General features: G+C 39.3%; 1 long non-coding RNA gene across 1 annotated transcript in view; it reads left to right on the top strand.

Annotated features, from left to right (window-relative positions):
* LOC135097426 (uncharacterized) overlaps positions 1-16,191 on the top strand; it is a 46,197-nt gene that overhangs the window by 5,961 nt on the left and 24,045 nt on the right. The window lies entirely within an intron of this gene.

The raw sequence follows: 16,191 nt of genomic DNA on the forward strand, positions 1-16,191 counted from the left end.
GCTCCAATACCAACTCCCGTGCGGCTGGTGTGCCCTGCAGGAGACAGCTGTGCCCGTCACCCGCCCTGACAGGCCAGACCAGATGGAGAGAGCGGGAGGAAGGGGCAGGGGGTGTGGGGGGTGGTAAAGGGAAGGTTCTCACACCAAGTCTGCGGACCTCGCGTGCCACATCCCGTATGCCAGGTCGTAATCGATAATTTAATTAACTTCATTGTTTTCATGTGATGTTCCAAGGTAGCTGTTCCTTGACGCCATTCAGGGTGCAAACTTTCATCATCATTGCGTCCTGCGCCTGGCGGGTGGCTGCCACGGCACTCACTGTGTCTCCTTCCGCCTGCTCGTCCGCTGCCCCTCATACTTTTTTTTTTTTTTTTTTTTTTTGGTGAATTCCATACATACACTGGTTGTCATTGCTATCGTCGTTGTTGTCATCGTCATCATCATCATCATCGTCATCGTCATCATCGTCATCATCATCATCATCAACTTGTACAAGAAGGAAACTTGAATGCTATTGCATTTTTTAATGTTTCACACATAGTCATCTACTTTCATATTCATATACTTTCAGTGGCTTAGTCTTCACGTGTGCCAGGCCTGTACTCTTCGAACTATTGATATGTTTGTTGTTGAACTGCTGAATAACAAATTTTATTGCGAAATGTTTCCCTTATATTTATCTAGCTTTCTTTTTTATAGCTTGACATTTAAAATAAGAGTATACCAACATTATACCCTTCCAGTCCATTAGTTCTTTACCAGTAGTTGGTTATAAATAGTTTGTTGGCAAGCCGTCACTGAGTATCTAATACCTCGCCCAAAACGAGCGATTCACCTCATGAAGTTTTCCTCTTTTCATGTGACAAGTGTACTGTAGGAATAGTCACTTTTCATTGCTCTCTTAAAGAAGGATAAAGAAAGAAAAAAAAATAAATAAATAGTCATGACACGTTTCTACCAAGATTCTATATCGTTTAGTAACTTTTCCTTGCGTTGCTCACCATTCCTTTTACGGAAATCATCTCCTTAGCGTACTATAAACAACTGGCATCATCTGGTAGTTATACTAACCTAACGTGGAAGTGACGGCCATCCGACAGATATGCGTGGAGAAGATTGGAGACCTTTGTTATGCAGTTGATTTAAAAAAAAGATGATGATGATGATGATGATGAGGAGGAGGAGGAGGAGAAAGAGAAAGAGGAGGAGGAGGAGGAGGAGGAGGAGGAGGAGGAAGAGGAGGAGGAGAAGGAGGAGAAGAAGAAGAAGGAGAAGAAGGAGGAGGAGGAGGAGGAGGAGGAGAAGGAAGAGGAGGAGAAGGAAGAGGAGGAGGAGGAGCAGAAGAATGATGACAGTGACCGACGATGAATAAAAATAAGGTGTGGTCAGTGAATGAATATAGAGAGACTCACCACTGCCTGACGCCTCAAAGGGAGAGTGACTCCTGTTGCCGTCCGTTCTCCCTCACGCAGGTGTGTGCCACAGGTGAGGTGATGCATACGTAGACTTCCTATCTTCCCTCCCCCTCTCTCCCTCCCTCAATCCACCTCTCCACCATCCCCTACCTCCCTCTCTCCCTCTACCCTTGTCTGTCACTCCATACCTCTCTTCCCTTTCCTCCTCACATAGTTTCAGATTACTAAAAATGTGATTTGTGGTTTAGATATGTGTATATTTAAGTCGTTTCATTATTCACTGTTCGTACATCATTTTTAAGTCTGCCTGTACGTGAAATTTATACAGCTGTTTAATTGATTTTATTTTTCATTTATTTTATATATTTTTAAAATTTATTTATTCATTTTTTTTTTACCAATAGTTCAGTATTTTCGTTTACTACTAACTATACCATCCATTTCATCTGTCCACCTGCACTCTACATCCGCCACCTCCCCACAGTCTGCCTCACCCATCCATCCACGTGCTCATTCCAAACCACTCTTAATAACTACCTCGCACTGTCATCCACCCACACAATCATCACCCGTTCCACCGTCCACTACATCCATATAGATCTCACCCAACCACATTCATCCCATCACTTAAGACATCCACCACCCACATCCACTTAATCATTTATACCATCCCCCTCACATAACCATAATCATAACCACCTAGACAGTCACCTTCCCTATTAGTCACGCATTCTTCTATCGTAATCCATAGTCATTCACTTAAAAACCTTCATACCATCCACTTTACAGTCACCCACATCCACTCCCCATGATCCTCGACCCCATCACCTATACACTACCAAGTCCACCTATCCATCCAGCCATCCTTCCCTATTCTATCCTATGCTTTATCACACCCCTGCTACTTCATACCATCCTCTTTACACTCACCCACGTTCCCATCTTCCATGTTGTCAACCCATGTGCCATCCACCCATCCATCCTTCCCCCTCCTATCCTTGTCCTGTGCATAATCACACCCCTGCTGCTTCTCGCTGCCTCTAAGCCACTCCGGTCGAGGCAAACAGGTTCCAGTTCACCATTGAGAGCCGCTCGCCCCTTACCACTTGTCCTGTCTGTTGTGCTCTCCCTCCCCTGCATCCCCTCCTCTGTTTCTCTTTTCACCTCCTTCCCTCTCTTTATCTCCGTTTGTCTCCTCTGCCTCTTTTGTTTCCCGAGTCCTCTAACTTTCTCGCGTTCATTCTGTATCGATCTCCTCCTCTTCCTCTTCTTTTTGCTCCTTCTTCATTTTTCTCTTCTTTCTTTTTTTTCTTCTTTCTACGTAGATCTTCTCCTTTCTTTCCGTTTCTCACTCTTGTGCTTCATACTTGTAAAAAAAAGTCTGAGCCAAATAAACTGTGTCTGTCTGTCTGTCTGTCTGTCTGTCTATTTTTTTAATCTTATTTTATTCCAACTTTTACACCTCTTAATTGTCTCATGTTGTGTAAGATGGTTTCTTGTTAATCTGTCTTGCTTACTTGGGTATGTCCATCTTTGGTGTCCGAAAAGCAGCTTCCTTCTCGTATTCAAGTTTAAAAGTAAGCAAAAAATATTCCACGTGATTTTTCACTTCTTGTAGGCAAAACTTTTAACTTTTTTTTATTTGTTTGGTAAATAAGACGGATAAAAAAAAACTTGTCATTACTAAATCTCTTCAATCTTTCATTTACTACTCTTCTTCACATGAGAGAGAGAGAGAGAGAGAGAGAGAGAGAGAGAGAGAGAGAGAGAGAGAGAGAGAGCAACATACCACCATCCCCACCACCACCCCTTTCCAGAGACTGAATGAAAGGGAGGGAGGTAGGGAGGGAGAGAAAGAAGGAGAGTGAAAGAGAGAGAAACGAAAACAGGACAAGGCCACGGGTCCCTCCCATACACCTTTCCTCTCCCACGCAACAATGGGGGCGAGAGAAACCTGTTCGGGTAGTTCCCTGTCTCTGGGTCTCATTATAACTGCCTACCTCCTGCTAACGAGTGTGTGCAGCGCGGCCCTCCTCACCTCTGCACCTCAACCTCTGCTCACTAACATTCCCTCGGCTTGTCATCTCTGTGTCTCAGTTTGCCTTTCCCTGTCTATCTTACCTTTCGCTGTATAATCATTATTTTCGTGATCTTGAATTTGTTTTCTTCACCTATGCTGGTTTGGTTGTTTGTGTTGGTGCTATGTTTTCAGTTGTATATATATATATATATATATATATATATATATATATATATATATATATATATATATATATATATATATATATATATATATATATATATATATATATATATATATATATATATATATATATATATATATATATATATATATATATATATATATTATTTTTTTTTTTTTCTTTTTTTTTTTTTCTCGATTTTACTTTTAACTTGTTCTATTTGCTTGATTACGAGTGTTTCGAGTTTAGTATGTTACTGTTTTTTGTTCTGTTCTCTAAGTTATTGAACTTTTTTTCTTTATTTTGCTTTTCTTAGTCTTACTTTCACTTAATATTGACTTGATCCAATTGTTGGTGTTATACCTGCATATATATTCGGTGATTTTCTAAGTTTTCTTCCTAGTTTTCAGTTTGTTTTTATTTGAATGAATCCCTCTTTTCTTTAATTTTTCATCACTTATTTTGTTTTATTTTCGTCTTTCGTGGTTAATCTCCATTGGTTTACCTTTCTTGTTATTTTAAATCTACGTTTATTTATCTCAAGTGCCTTTCCTTGGCTTGGTTGTCTTGTCTTTCACTGTTTTTTTTTTTTTATATATATAATTTCAACCATACGTACTTACTTTTATTAAATTTCATCCATATTTTCTCGTTGTTTTGTTGTGGTGCAGTAACTTTTCCAGGGTTTGTCTCTTTTCTGATCCCATATTTTGAGAAATATGACTGTGGTATCATTTTCATATTTCATCTACGTAGTGCTTGTGTTTGGTGCCTTCCTGGTACATGTTTACTGTGGTGCCTTACTCTTGTTCATTTCGATGCCTGGTGTCTCCTAAAGTTCTCTAATGTTTGGATCATTTACGGTATGTGGTATCTGTTAGCTTGATACCTGATGATTTTTCTATTGTTATTCCTTTACGCATCTATCCCATGTTTCCACCCCGTACCCGAGTTTTCTTTATGGCTGTTTGTTGTGTATATGTGTGTACTTACTGTGAAGAGACGCCGCGTACCCTGTGTGGTGGTGTCAGCCTTGTTATGAGAGGTCAAGTTGTTCTGCTGGGAAAGCATTTTAGCCCTTTGTCTTTCTCCTTCATGAGGAAATGGAAATACGGCTGAATATGTATATAAAAGGAAAACAGGAAGGTAAATGGATATAGAAAATAGGAACTAGAAAGATAGGTAGGTAAATAGGTTTAGAGGTATATAAATAAAAGGGTAAATTGATATATAAATAGACAGGTAGGTAGGTAGATAGGTAGGTAGATGGGTGAAAAAACAATACAAGGAGAATCAGAAAATGACCTTTAGAGGGTAACATGGAGTCAATTTTGATCAATTTCGTCTTTTGTTAAGCTCAAGGCGAGTAGCATCACTTCTTCACCCACCGGTGCACATCTCTCTTAAGGAAACGTATATACGAGTATTGTGCAGAAGATGTTCTTTCGAGAGGCAACTGAACTGAATCCAGCACACTTAGCTTTGTGTCTTTATTAATTATTTTATTTTATTTATTTATTTATTTATTTATTTATTTATTTATTTATTTTATTTATTTATTTTTTTTTTTTTTGCACTGAATCCGCAAGTTTATTCGTTTGTTTCCTAATCATCTGCTTGTACTTATATCAGTCTGGAAGTATATTTATTATTATGCATGGCAATATCAATGTCAAGGAAGACAGTATGTTCATATTCAACCTGTGGAAAATAGTACGGTAAGGTAATGTAACCTAAAATAAAGATTTCATCATTATTTTGAATCTAATTAAGGTTCATAGACCTACGAGTTAGGAGGTTATTCATCATTTCGTTATTCACAGTTTTAAGCGGATTTTCAGGTATCTCATGAAATTCGCTCACGTCTTTACATGTTTACTCAGATTTTTTTTTTTCTTCGCATATGCATGGCTGAAAGTATACTGATTATTGTTTGCTTCGTGTTCAGCAGTCTCTTTCTCTCATGACCTGTCAGTTTTAAGGAGGCAAGGACAGTCTTTTGAGAGATTTGAGATGAGCTGAACTCGAACCGGAGTGTTGTAATATTCTGTGAGCGTGGGTGGTTGTTACTGTGGCCATCCCTCAGCCCCTCCCACACACAGGAGAATCCGCTGATGCTCCCAAAACAAAATGCCCCTTACGATACCTCCTCTGTAACAGTCATCCATTCAGTAAGCTTGGTATAAAGATAACCAAATAAATAAAAAGTAGCATTCATATACTTCGGGTTACCAGCAGTGTACGAGTAAGTAACCGTTAATACCTGTAAGGAATTAAGATTAATTTCCATTCATGGAGGTGAGCAAAATTTGTTGTTAGGAGCGGCAGGAATAAAAACAACGGCTGCCTGATGTCCGTCCGTCACACCAGAAGCAGCAAAGAAACAAAGAAAGGAGACGTGTATGCATGGGACAATTATGCGCTATTCAATTATGCATGTTGGCATTTACAAAGATAAACAGGAAGTGCATACTTGATTTTTTTTTCTTTCTTGTACTTTCAAAGAGACGAAAGATGGGATGAAAGTGAACAGAATCACTCAGTTGTCTCTTTCTCCGAGTGTTTGAGCGTTTTCCTTTAATGGCAGATGAAAATTTGAAATAACTCAAACGATTACATATTTCAGATTGTCATCTTCCGTATTCTTACGTCTCAAGACGCTGGTCAAGGTTACAAAAATTGGAAAAAAGACCCAATATGCCACTTTCAAAAACTTGGTCGTACAAAGTTTCCAAAAGATTGACGAATTTGCTTCCGGAAGTGTCTTGATACATGTGAAGGATGTGGGAAACACGTGTTGGTGAGGAATTATTGTTTAGATACTTCTCATAAATAAAAATAGAAATAATAAAGATAAATCAGTTGATAAAAAAAAAAATACACTACTGAGGATTCAACTCTCAACACTAACATATTCTTCTTTCATCTTTTTTTTTATTTAAACTAATATAACAAGAGTCTTAAATCAACACTTTTTATGTTGTTTTAAAAAGCCTATACTTATATCATATACAAAAAGGAAGAAAAATATATATATATATTAAAAAAAAACGCATCCTACTGTATACAAAATTATCTACACATCTATACATCTGACACGTAAGTCTTACCTCAAGCTAAAACGTCCACCTCTGGAGTATTCGGCCGCTCACACCTGCAATACACTTGCGGTCTTCTCTCCTACATTGCAAAGAGAATCTTATGAATTCATGCATACCAAAAAACAAAACGAAAAAAAAATCCGACCTTAATCCCTAATCTTGCATAATTCATTTCACGTAGAGCCCCCACTCTGACCACCAGCCCCAAAGAAGAAGGTAGGGCAAAAATCTCGCCTCGATCCCTAAGCTTTCGTAATTTTTTGAACGTTTTACCTTGATACAAGGCTTCGTCAAGGACAAGCGTTTAGTTCAGTCTAATTTGTTTATTTTCCATTAGTTCTCCAACGAGGTATAGCAAACAGTCGTGACAAGAAATGTATACTTACACACTTGGCAAGACGTCAGAACAGATATTGATAAGCTTTATTTTTGGTGTACACGAGCACACGCCATGTGACTGTCTTGTTACCGCGTCTTTATATCAATCGTTCAATCACTCTGTCACTGGCAAACAAAAACAAAAACAAAACAAAACAAAAAATTAAAGTACATAATAGTTTAGTTATCTCAGATTTCTCTTGTGCCACTGAATTGAATTGTGTAAAGCAATGGTAATTTAAGTGACCTATTCTTTTCTGTTACCTTTCACTGCGTCTTTTGTGTTTCTACAACTCAGATTAGATCAAGTGAATCATTCTTCTTCACATTGTCCTTCCAAACGTCGGCATTCATATATATATATATATATATATATATATATATATATATATATATATATATATATATATATATATATATATATATATATATATATATATATATATATATATATATATATATAGTTAATATCATTTTACCAAGTAAATCCTAAAATAAAATAAAAATGCAACGCAGGCGTAGAAGGTTAGTTCCTCTTTTGGTTAATTTTTTCAATGTACTAATTTTCCTTTTCCTGGTTGCACCAATTCTAACATTGTAGGTGGACATAAATTAATGTTCATTCGTAATTATTCCCACTACAGTCACCAACAAATTTTCTCACCTCTACGAAGAATAATAGAACTTAATTTTGATTGCATACCAATGTTTAGCGTTACTCGTTTTCAGCATAAATACAAGACACAGAAATACATTGCTGAAAAATATATATAGACTCAAACATGAATGTTATTGAGTTACTGAAATATTATAACCATTACTCGTATTCAGTATAAAACCAATACGTAAGAATACTTGTTTGTTGTTGGAAAAAAAAAATACATAAATACACAGACATGAAAGTTACTGGGTGACTGAAATATTATAACTTGAGTAACATACGAAAGAAATGTTTTGTTATATTTTGTTTTAGATTTATCAGCATTCTCCTGATACTCGTGTGTGTGTGTGTGTGTGTGTGTGTGTGTGTGTGTGTGTGTGTGAGCGCAGGCGAGTTACTAATGCATCCAGTATATCTAGAGCAGGATAGTGTTACCTCTTCTCTCCTCTGCAAGGCTGCCCATTCCCTCCCTCCTCCTCCTCCTCCTCCTCCTCCTCCTCCTCCTCTTCTTCCTCACAACCTCTCTCCTATAGTCTTCTTCCTCCTCCTTCTCCTTTTCATGCTTATCTTATTCTTTCTTTCCTCTTTTTTCTGCTTCTCTTCTTACTTTTTTTCTTTTCTTCATTCATCTCCTTCTCTTCCTCCTCCTCCTCTTCCTCCTCCTTCTCTTCCTCCTCCTCCTCCTCCTCCTCCTCCTCCTCCTCCTCCTCCTCCTCCTCCTCCTCCTCCTCCCTTTTTTTCTCTTCTTTATCATTGCCTTATTTTTTTCCTTTCCTCTCTTCTCATTTTTGCTTATTATTTTTCTCTTTTTGTTTCCGTTTTCCTTCTTATCTTCCTCCTCCTCAGTTATTATTTCTATCGTATTTTCTTGCAGCTCCTTTTCTTATTTTTTGTCGTCGTGTGCCTTTTCCAAGAATTTCATTACATCTCAGCAAGGAAAAAATAAACAGATGGAAGGATAGTAAGAGAAAGACCAGCAAATTAAGTAGAGACCAGTATATGTATTAAAAGAATGATGCTATCTGGATTGAAATACAAGCAAATTGATATAGAAATGTGATGTAGCGGAAAATTAAGTGTGTGTGTGTGTGTGTGTGTGTGTGTGTGTGTGTGTGTGTGTGTGTGTGTGTGTGTGTGTTCTTTAGTATACACGATTCTGGCTAAAGGTGATGCACTTGTTCTGTATTAACTATTTTTTTCTGATGTACTTTTTAAAAAAATTAAGTAATGTCACTTAATAGCACCATCTACATCAGCACGTTAAGTTAACCATGTGTGGGTACATAAAGGTGTGTGTGTGTGTGTGTGTGTGTGTGTGTGTGTGTGTGTGTGTGTGTGTGTGTGTGTGTGTGTGTGTGTGTGTGTGTGTGTGTGTGTGTGTGGGTGTTTGTTTATGGGCTTAGGTGTGTATGAGGATAGATGGCTGTGAGTGTCGGGATATAGACAAATACACCCGATTCTTTTAGAGCGATAGAGAGATATTGAGAAAAATACATCAGCCATATACAGTAGTAAAGTTTAGGCAGAGAGTGAGAAGAAAGTGGCACTGAGGCCAAAGTTAACGCTTGATTATTTGCACACAGTTAAGGTGGTGGTGGGAGTTGGGATGGGAAGATATTCTAGTTAATCATTATTACTCGAAATGTAGGTAATCAGGAACCATTAGTGCTGTCATTTGTTTTCTACGTGGATTTATTAAAACTTTCGTGACTCGTCTTCTAATCGTGACCAAAATTTCCTCATAATCAGACGACAGCGTGACTCTGTGCAGTGGCCACCCGCTAACACGCCCACTCTTGAACCTAGAAACCCTCGGCGGGACTGTCAGTTGCCTGAATAGATAGATCTTACGGAACTGTTTCTTGGCACCTCTGATCTGCATCTCACGTGTTTTGAAGGGAAATATATAATAGCCAGTAGTACACCACCTCAAAATAAGGATACTTTCTGCCGCCTTTGCAATCGTTGTGATTTTTGTGATGTTATAATAAGAACATAGGAACAGTATACCACATTTGGGCAGTTAAGAAATTAAGACTCTTTTCCATTACATCATATACTTATTAAAATCGTACTTGGTCAAACTCAGTTTTCTTTCTCCGTATTCGACTCCGACGGGATGTTGTGTCTGAACAAAGAAATGTTAGTGATTTCAACTGTTTCTTAGACTTACGAGGAAAGCCTACGGGATTCACAAAAGAGCTTTTACTTACATACAAGTGAGACAACGTGCAAGGGCCAGGTAGAGGCCAGGACCAGACGGAGGACAGAGCTGCTAAACTACCCGACGACCCGGCTTACCTATATCCCACAACCTCCTCCGTTAGGGATCAGTTGCCATTGTACTGAAACATTGAATGTGGGAAGGAGCTGTATTTGAAAGCACGTGTGTGTAATGTGACTGGTATTATGAAGCGTATATATATATATATATATATATATATATATATATATATATATATATATATATATATATATATATATATATATATATATATATATATATATATATATATATATATATGGAAATATAGTCTTCATTATTAAGGAAATTCATTAAACTTTTATCTTAGGCAGCCTCAAGAAAAAAATCACCACTACAGCCACGAAAGAGTCCTAGTAGCTTTCACCATGTTTTCGTTTATATTTTTTCTCAGTCAGATGTATGTATTCTAGCGTCCAGTTAATCTTCCTTACCATGTTCCTGAGGTTCATTCCTGCGTCTCCACCTGTGTATATACATCTTAGCGCAACACAGGAAATGCGTCATGCGTTGTTGCCGCCGGTGTAAATCTGTTATGTCTGGTGCTGTTGTTCTGTGATGATGCTTGTGTGCGTGATGTGAGAGGAGAGAGTGTTGGCGTTTTGTACACACAAAAAAAAAAAACAAGATAAATTAAAAAAAGGAAAGACTGAGGGTGTCAAAACGGGAGAAACGAGGATAGGAAATTAGTTGAGAGAGAGAGAGAGAGAGAGAGAGAGAGAGAGAGAGAGAGAGAGAGAGAGAGAGAGAATCATTTAAAAAAAAAAAAAGTTTGAGGGGAAGTGACGCATCATTTCATTCTCACAAACAACCGGTATCCATTATTCACTTATTTCCATTTCTCCTTCCCATGCTTTATCACATGCATTTTAATGACTCGTATATAATAATCACGATCGAACTCAGTATCTTTTCGTGGCCACCTGGATTCTGACCCGCCTGTGTGTGCCGCTAACAAAATCGCCTCGTCTCATTCAGTGGTTCGCGGGGACTCCAAGGCGATGCATTGGCAGTTGCTCCCTATTAAGACGCGAGGCCATTCAAGGAGATCGCAAGGAGTGAGTAATGAGGGTGGCCAGGAACCTTAGCCCACACTCACCGCATCTTGAGGGATTGTGCAAAATTTCTTGGCCTCACAAACACCCCAGGGAATATTGCGACTAACTTTTTTTTAAGGAAACGGTTGACCGATTTTATTATATTTCATTTTACTGTTATTTTTTTATATATGTATTGAATTGAACATTTTAATTTTTGGATTTTATATGACTTTTTTTATGGACGAAATAATAATTTGTCTTTATTCCCTGTACGCCTGTTGCAGTCAGGTTGCTTCCTGCTCAGAATGTAAATTGAAAACGTTAGCTGTAAGAGGATTTTTTATTTTCTCCACAGCTTAAACAAGAGCAACTTACTGATTAATCTTTTTACGTCATTCTAGTCTTACTTATCAACGAAATTTTTTTTACAAATGACTCTTATGAGTATTCCTAATTACTGTTCGTTTCCTCGTGACATTAATACATCCCCTTGCTAGTATTAATGTGTAGGAAGACGAGAAGAGTATTTTAAGCCATTTATGGACGCTAATGTCACCTGTAATGTCATCTTACCCTGACTGGAGATAATATTGAATCATCGCACATCTAGTCAATGTTGAGCAAAATTCTCATTACCTGCTCCAGCTTGATCACCTTGTCACGTGTATGTGGAGGGCTCTTGTGAACCATTAAAAAATCACAAAAAAAAAAAAAAAAAACGTCAGCTATAAATTACACATTTGAATTATTGTTGTCGTGTGTCTTGCAACAATGAGATGAAAGACACAACCAATAGTTTTGCTCTAGATTAGATAACTGATTATTCCTTAAACTAGACGCCTCATTATTTACTTTATTTAGATTTACATACTTTACAACATTTTGGTTTTCAGGCTAAATGAATGATGGAAACGTTTATCCCCTAATATTTCCTAGTATATTAAAATCAGGTGCTCAGGTTTTGAAGATTTATGTACAGGCTGCGTTACCTCACCGCTCACCGCCTGTATGCGTGTTAGTACTATTGATTGAGTTATGGCTCCGCGACAAAGAGATCTGTGACACCAGCAAGGGTTACGAGAAAGCGCTACCTTCCCTGTACTCGTATCCCCAGCTGCCTGTGTGCTTAGATGGACAGCCTTGCATCAACCACACCAGGCTGAGTGAAGCGCAGTGACGTTCGTAGCAAAAGAGAATTAGAATATGAAGCGCTGGGTGGAAGATTATCCGCTGCCACGTATATTGTTAATATTACGCGTAGGCTAGAAATAGACATGTACAGATGACAGTGGAGGCAGTGAAGGAAAGAAACTACTACTACTGCCACTACTACTACTACTTATGTTACTGCTGCGTTTTCCTTGAGGATATTTCAGTCTATCATGTAGAGTAGCGTCCCCTTCTACTTCCACAGCGCAGCGGGAGCCCAGTGGTGCCCTCTGTCGGGTATCTGAGGGTGGTCCGCAAGTCCATATCAGCTGCCAACATCAAAGGCTGTAAGTCGGAATTGAAGCTACATTTGGCGAGTCCGTGTTAACACTCAGCTCGCATCAGGCGCACTCACACACCGCCCTCGCTGCAACACATTACTCATTAGATATTACTGTGGTTTGCGGTGTGTATGCGTACGTGTGCAGGTGTGTGTGTGTGTGTGTGTGTGTGTGTGTGTGTGTGTGTGTGTAGGTGTGTCGAAAGGGAGTTTTTTTTTTTCAGTGTTCCTTTGACCTTTTAGCAGATTTTTTTTTTTTTTTCATGTAAGGTTGGAGATAAAAAATCTTGATATTACAGCGTGAAATTGTGTTTCCTTGGTGCTGGTTATTTCAGAAGAAGAAAAAACTTACCCTCACAAACACACACACACACACACACACACACACACACACACACACACACACACACACACACACACACACACACACGCAACGGGAGCACATCTCGCTATTAAAGTTTCACCCAAGTACTTATGGAGAAAAAAAAATGAAATACGTATCCTTCTCTTTATTCTTTTCCATTTTCCTCCTCCTCACCTTCCCTTATCCCCACATTCCACCTCCCCTTCCCCTAGTCCTCCCCTTCGTGCCCCGCGCCTCGGATCAGACCACCAATAACACGAGAGCAATATTTTCATCTCCCAAGGGTGAGTGTGGCCGCGATCTTTCCTGCCCTGTTCAGAATAGGCTTAGCGTGAGCATTAGAGAAATAGACAGGACAAGACAAGCAGGTAGATAGATCGGTCGGTCGGTCGGTCGGCACACAACGAAGATATAGGGAAGAGAAATGCTAAATTGCTTATATTATATTGTATTTTATTTTGATTTATATGAAGTATAAGTTATAGTTAGACATGGTTGGCTCTCCATTAACCTGAATCGACGGGGACCAGTGGGTCGGCAAGGGGGACGGAGAGGGGGTCAGCGAGGGGGCAGAGAGGGGGTGCAGCAAGGGTCCCCAGGGGCCGTAGGGCTCACCATTTTGTGGCGTGTGGCTCCATCGCTCAATAAGAGGATTGTTCTAAGTCCGACGGGAGGCTGCCTCTGTTCCTGCTGCCCCACGTGCCTCAACCACCACCGCTTCCACCTCCTCCACCTCAACCATCTTTTACAACCAGCATGACCATCTCCGCCACAAACACTTCTGTCTCGCATCACATCTATCACTACCACATTATCCTCTTTATCAACTATATCAAGACAACAACAACAACAACAACAACAACAACAACAACAACAACAACAGCAACAACAATGATAATAATAAGAGGAAATTTCATTTGTTTCGTTCATTCATTACCTCACCATATTAACTAGTTTTCATTATCATACGTCGAAGAAGTTGACATCGAAATATATTATGTTCTCTCAAGAGCTACATACAATTAAACGAGTGTCTCTATAAACATTTTGGTCTAGTGCTTTTTTTTTTCTTTTGTTACAGTAGTTTTTTTTTTCTTTCGTCTCTTTATTCGTTGTCGTTAATTATATTTTTTTTCATAATTTTCAGTATTTTGCTTATGTTAGTTGCAATCTCTCTCTCTCTCTCTCTCTCTCTCTCTCTCTCTCTCTCTCTCTCTCTCTCTCTCTCTCTCTCTCTCTCTCTCTCTCTCTCTCTCTCTCTCTCTCTCTCTCTCTCTCCTTGCCCCGTGCGCCACAGAAAAGACACATATTTACATAACGTAAAAGCCTATGCAATCGAAACTCCAGCATACATACATACATACGTTTAGCTTTGTCCTCGTGTATTTTTTCTCTCTTTATCTATCAACTTTAGAAATTACATTAAGAAGGAGGATCGCATGAAGGAGGCAGCGCTTCAATACAGTTTGCTGGTCCATTACGCTTTTATTTGCCGATGTTACTCCACAAAAGAAAATATAGGAGGAGGAAGAGGAGGAGGAAGAGGAAGAGGAGGAGGAGGAGGAGGAGGAGGAGGAGGAGGAGGAAAAGGAGGAGGAGGAAGAGGAGGAGGAGGAGGAGGAAAGCCAAGCCAGACTCCTCGGTGATGTCCAGAGAGAGAGAGAGAGAGAGAGAGAGAGAGACGACTATAGGTAAAGAATAAGAACAAAATATAATTAATGACAACGAATTAAAAAGAATCACTGAAAACGTGAAAAGAAAACAAAAGAACACAGAATAAAAATGCAACGATTTGAATAAAAAAAACAATGAGAAAAACTAGATTAAAGGAGGGAGAAGAAAATGTAATAGAGAGAGAGAGAGAGAGAGAGAGAGAGAGAGAGAGAGAGAGAGAGAGAGAGAGAGAGAGAGAGAGAGAGAGGACGGCCGTCGGACCCCGAGAACAAGTCTGCAAGTGAAGCCGAAACTAATGGAAGATGAAATTGTCTGTAAATTGTAGAGGATTGACGTTCTGAAATGGAGCCGTGGGAGGGTTCTTGTGTCCTCTTGACGGGGCGAGGACGTGGAGGAGCAGCAGCATCGTCTCTACGTGTCCTTGTCCTCTCTCTCTCTCTCTCTCTCTCTCTCTCTCTCTCTCTCTCTCTCTCTCTCTCTCTCTCTCTCTCTCTCGCCTTCATCATCCTTAGATTTTTTCCCTTTATTTCTTTCTTTTTTTCTCTCTTCCTTAATGTCTTCTATTTGTCTCCATTTTTCTTGTTTTTTTTTTTCTGATCATCTTCATTTTCTCTCCATTCACCTTTTCCTTGATGTCTTTTATTTCCTCTATCTTTTTTTTTTTTTAAGTCTTCCTCGTTCCACTCCCCACCTTTTTTTTTCTATATATTTTTTTTCTGGTGTTCCTCGTCCACTTTCCATCCTCTTTTTTTTTTCCCTTGACGTCTTTTAGTTCTCTTTTATCCAGGATACTTTTTCTTCCTGGATCTCTTTCTTCTAGACTGTCCATCCTCTTTCCTTCTCAGAACCGCCCACCACTCTATTCTAGGCTCTCCTTCACTGACCCCTCACGAATAAGAGTTTCTACGGAGGGTTACTGGTGTTGGACTTGGGCTTCCGCTAGTTAGGGCAATTACAGTAATCATATGGTGAATACTGGTATGGTATGATTTGCTGTAGTCTTCCATGTGGGTGATGTAGTTGGGTGTGGTGTTTCAAAATTTTTCTTTTGTTTCTCCGTGTCTGTCTGTCTGTCTGTATTTTCTCTCTCTCTCTCTCTCTCTCTCTCTCTCTCTCTCTCTCTCTCTCTCTCTCTCTCTCTCTCTCTCTCTCAGTAATGTCATCTTTTAGCCAAACTTGTCACCATGCTGGTCTGGTTATGAAGAGAGACAAGACAGACAGAGGCAAGTACACACACACACACACACACACACACACACACACACACACACACACACACACACACACACACACACACACACACACACACACACAAAGTTAAGGCCAAATTTTCCTAATCATTACATGTTACTGCAGTCCCGTTGGTAAATTTAATGGCGGGTAATTGGTAACACATAAGACTGTCTCACTGCGGACCAGTCTGGAGAGCCTCGCCTTGGCCACCACTGCAGTCTGCGGGGACATTATGTTTTCATTCAGGCTGGCAAGGCTTACCTAACAGAGGTTTTTGGTGATATTAATGAATACACTTTTTGTGTCTTTATTATTTTGTGTCTTTAAATGGCCTGGAAATATCTTCACTTAACAGTCGTTTTACTTTCT

Source organism: Scylla paramamosain, chromosome 4 (assembly GCF_035594125.1).
Source record: "Scylla paramamosain isolate STU-SP2022 chromosome 4, ASM3559412v1, whole genome shotgun sequence".
Lineage (NCBI taxonomy): Eukaryota > Metazoa > Arthropoda > Malacostraca > Decapoda > Portunidae > Scylla > Scylla paramamosain.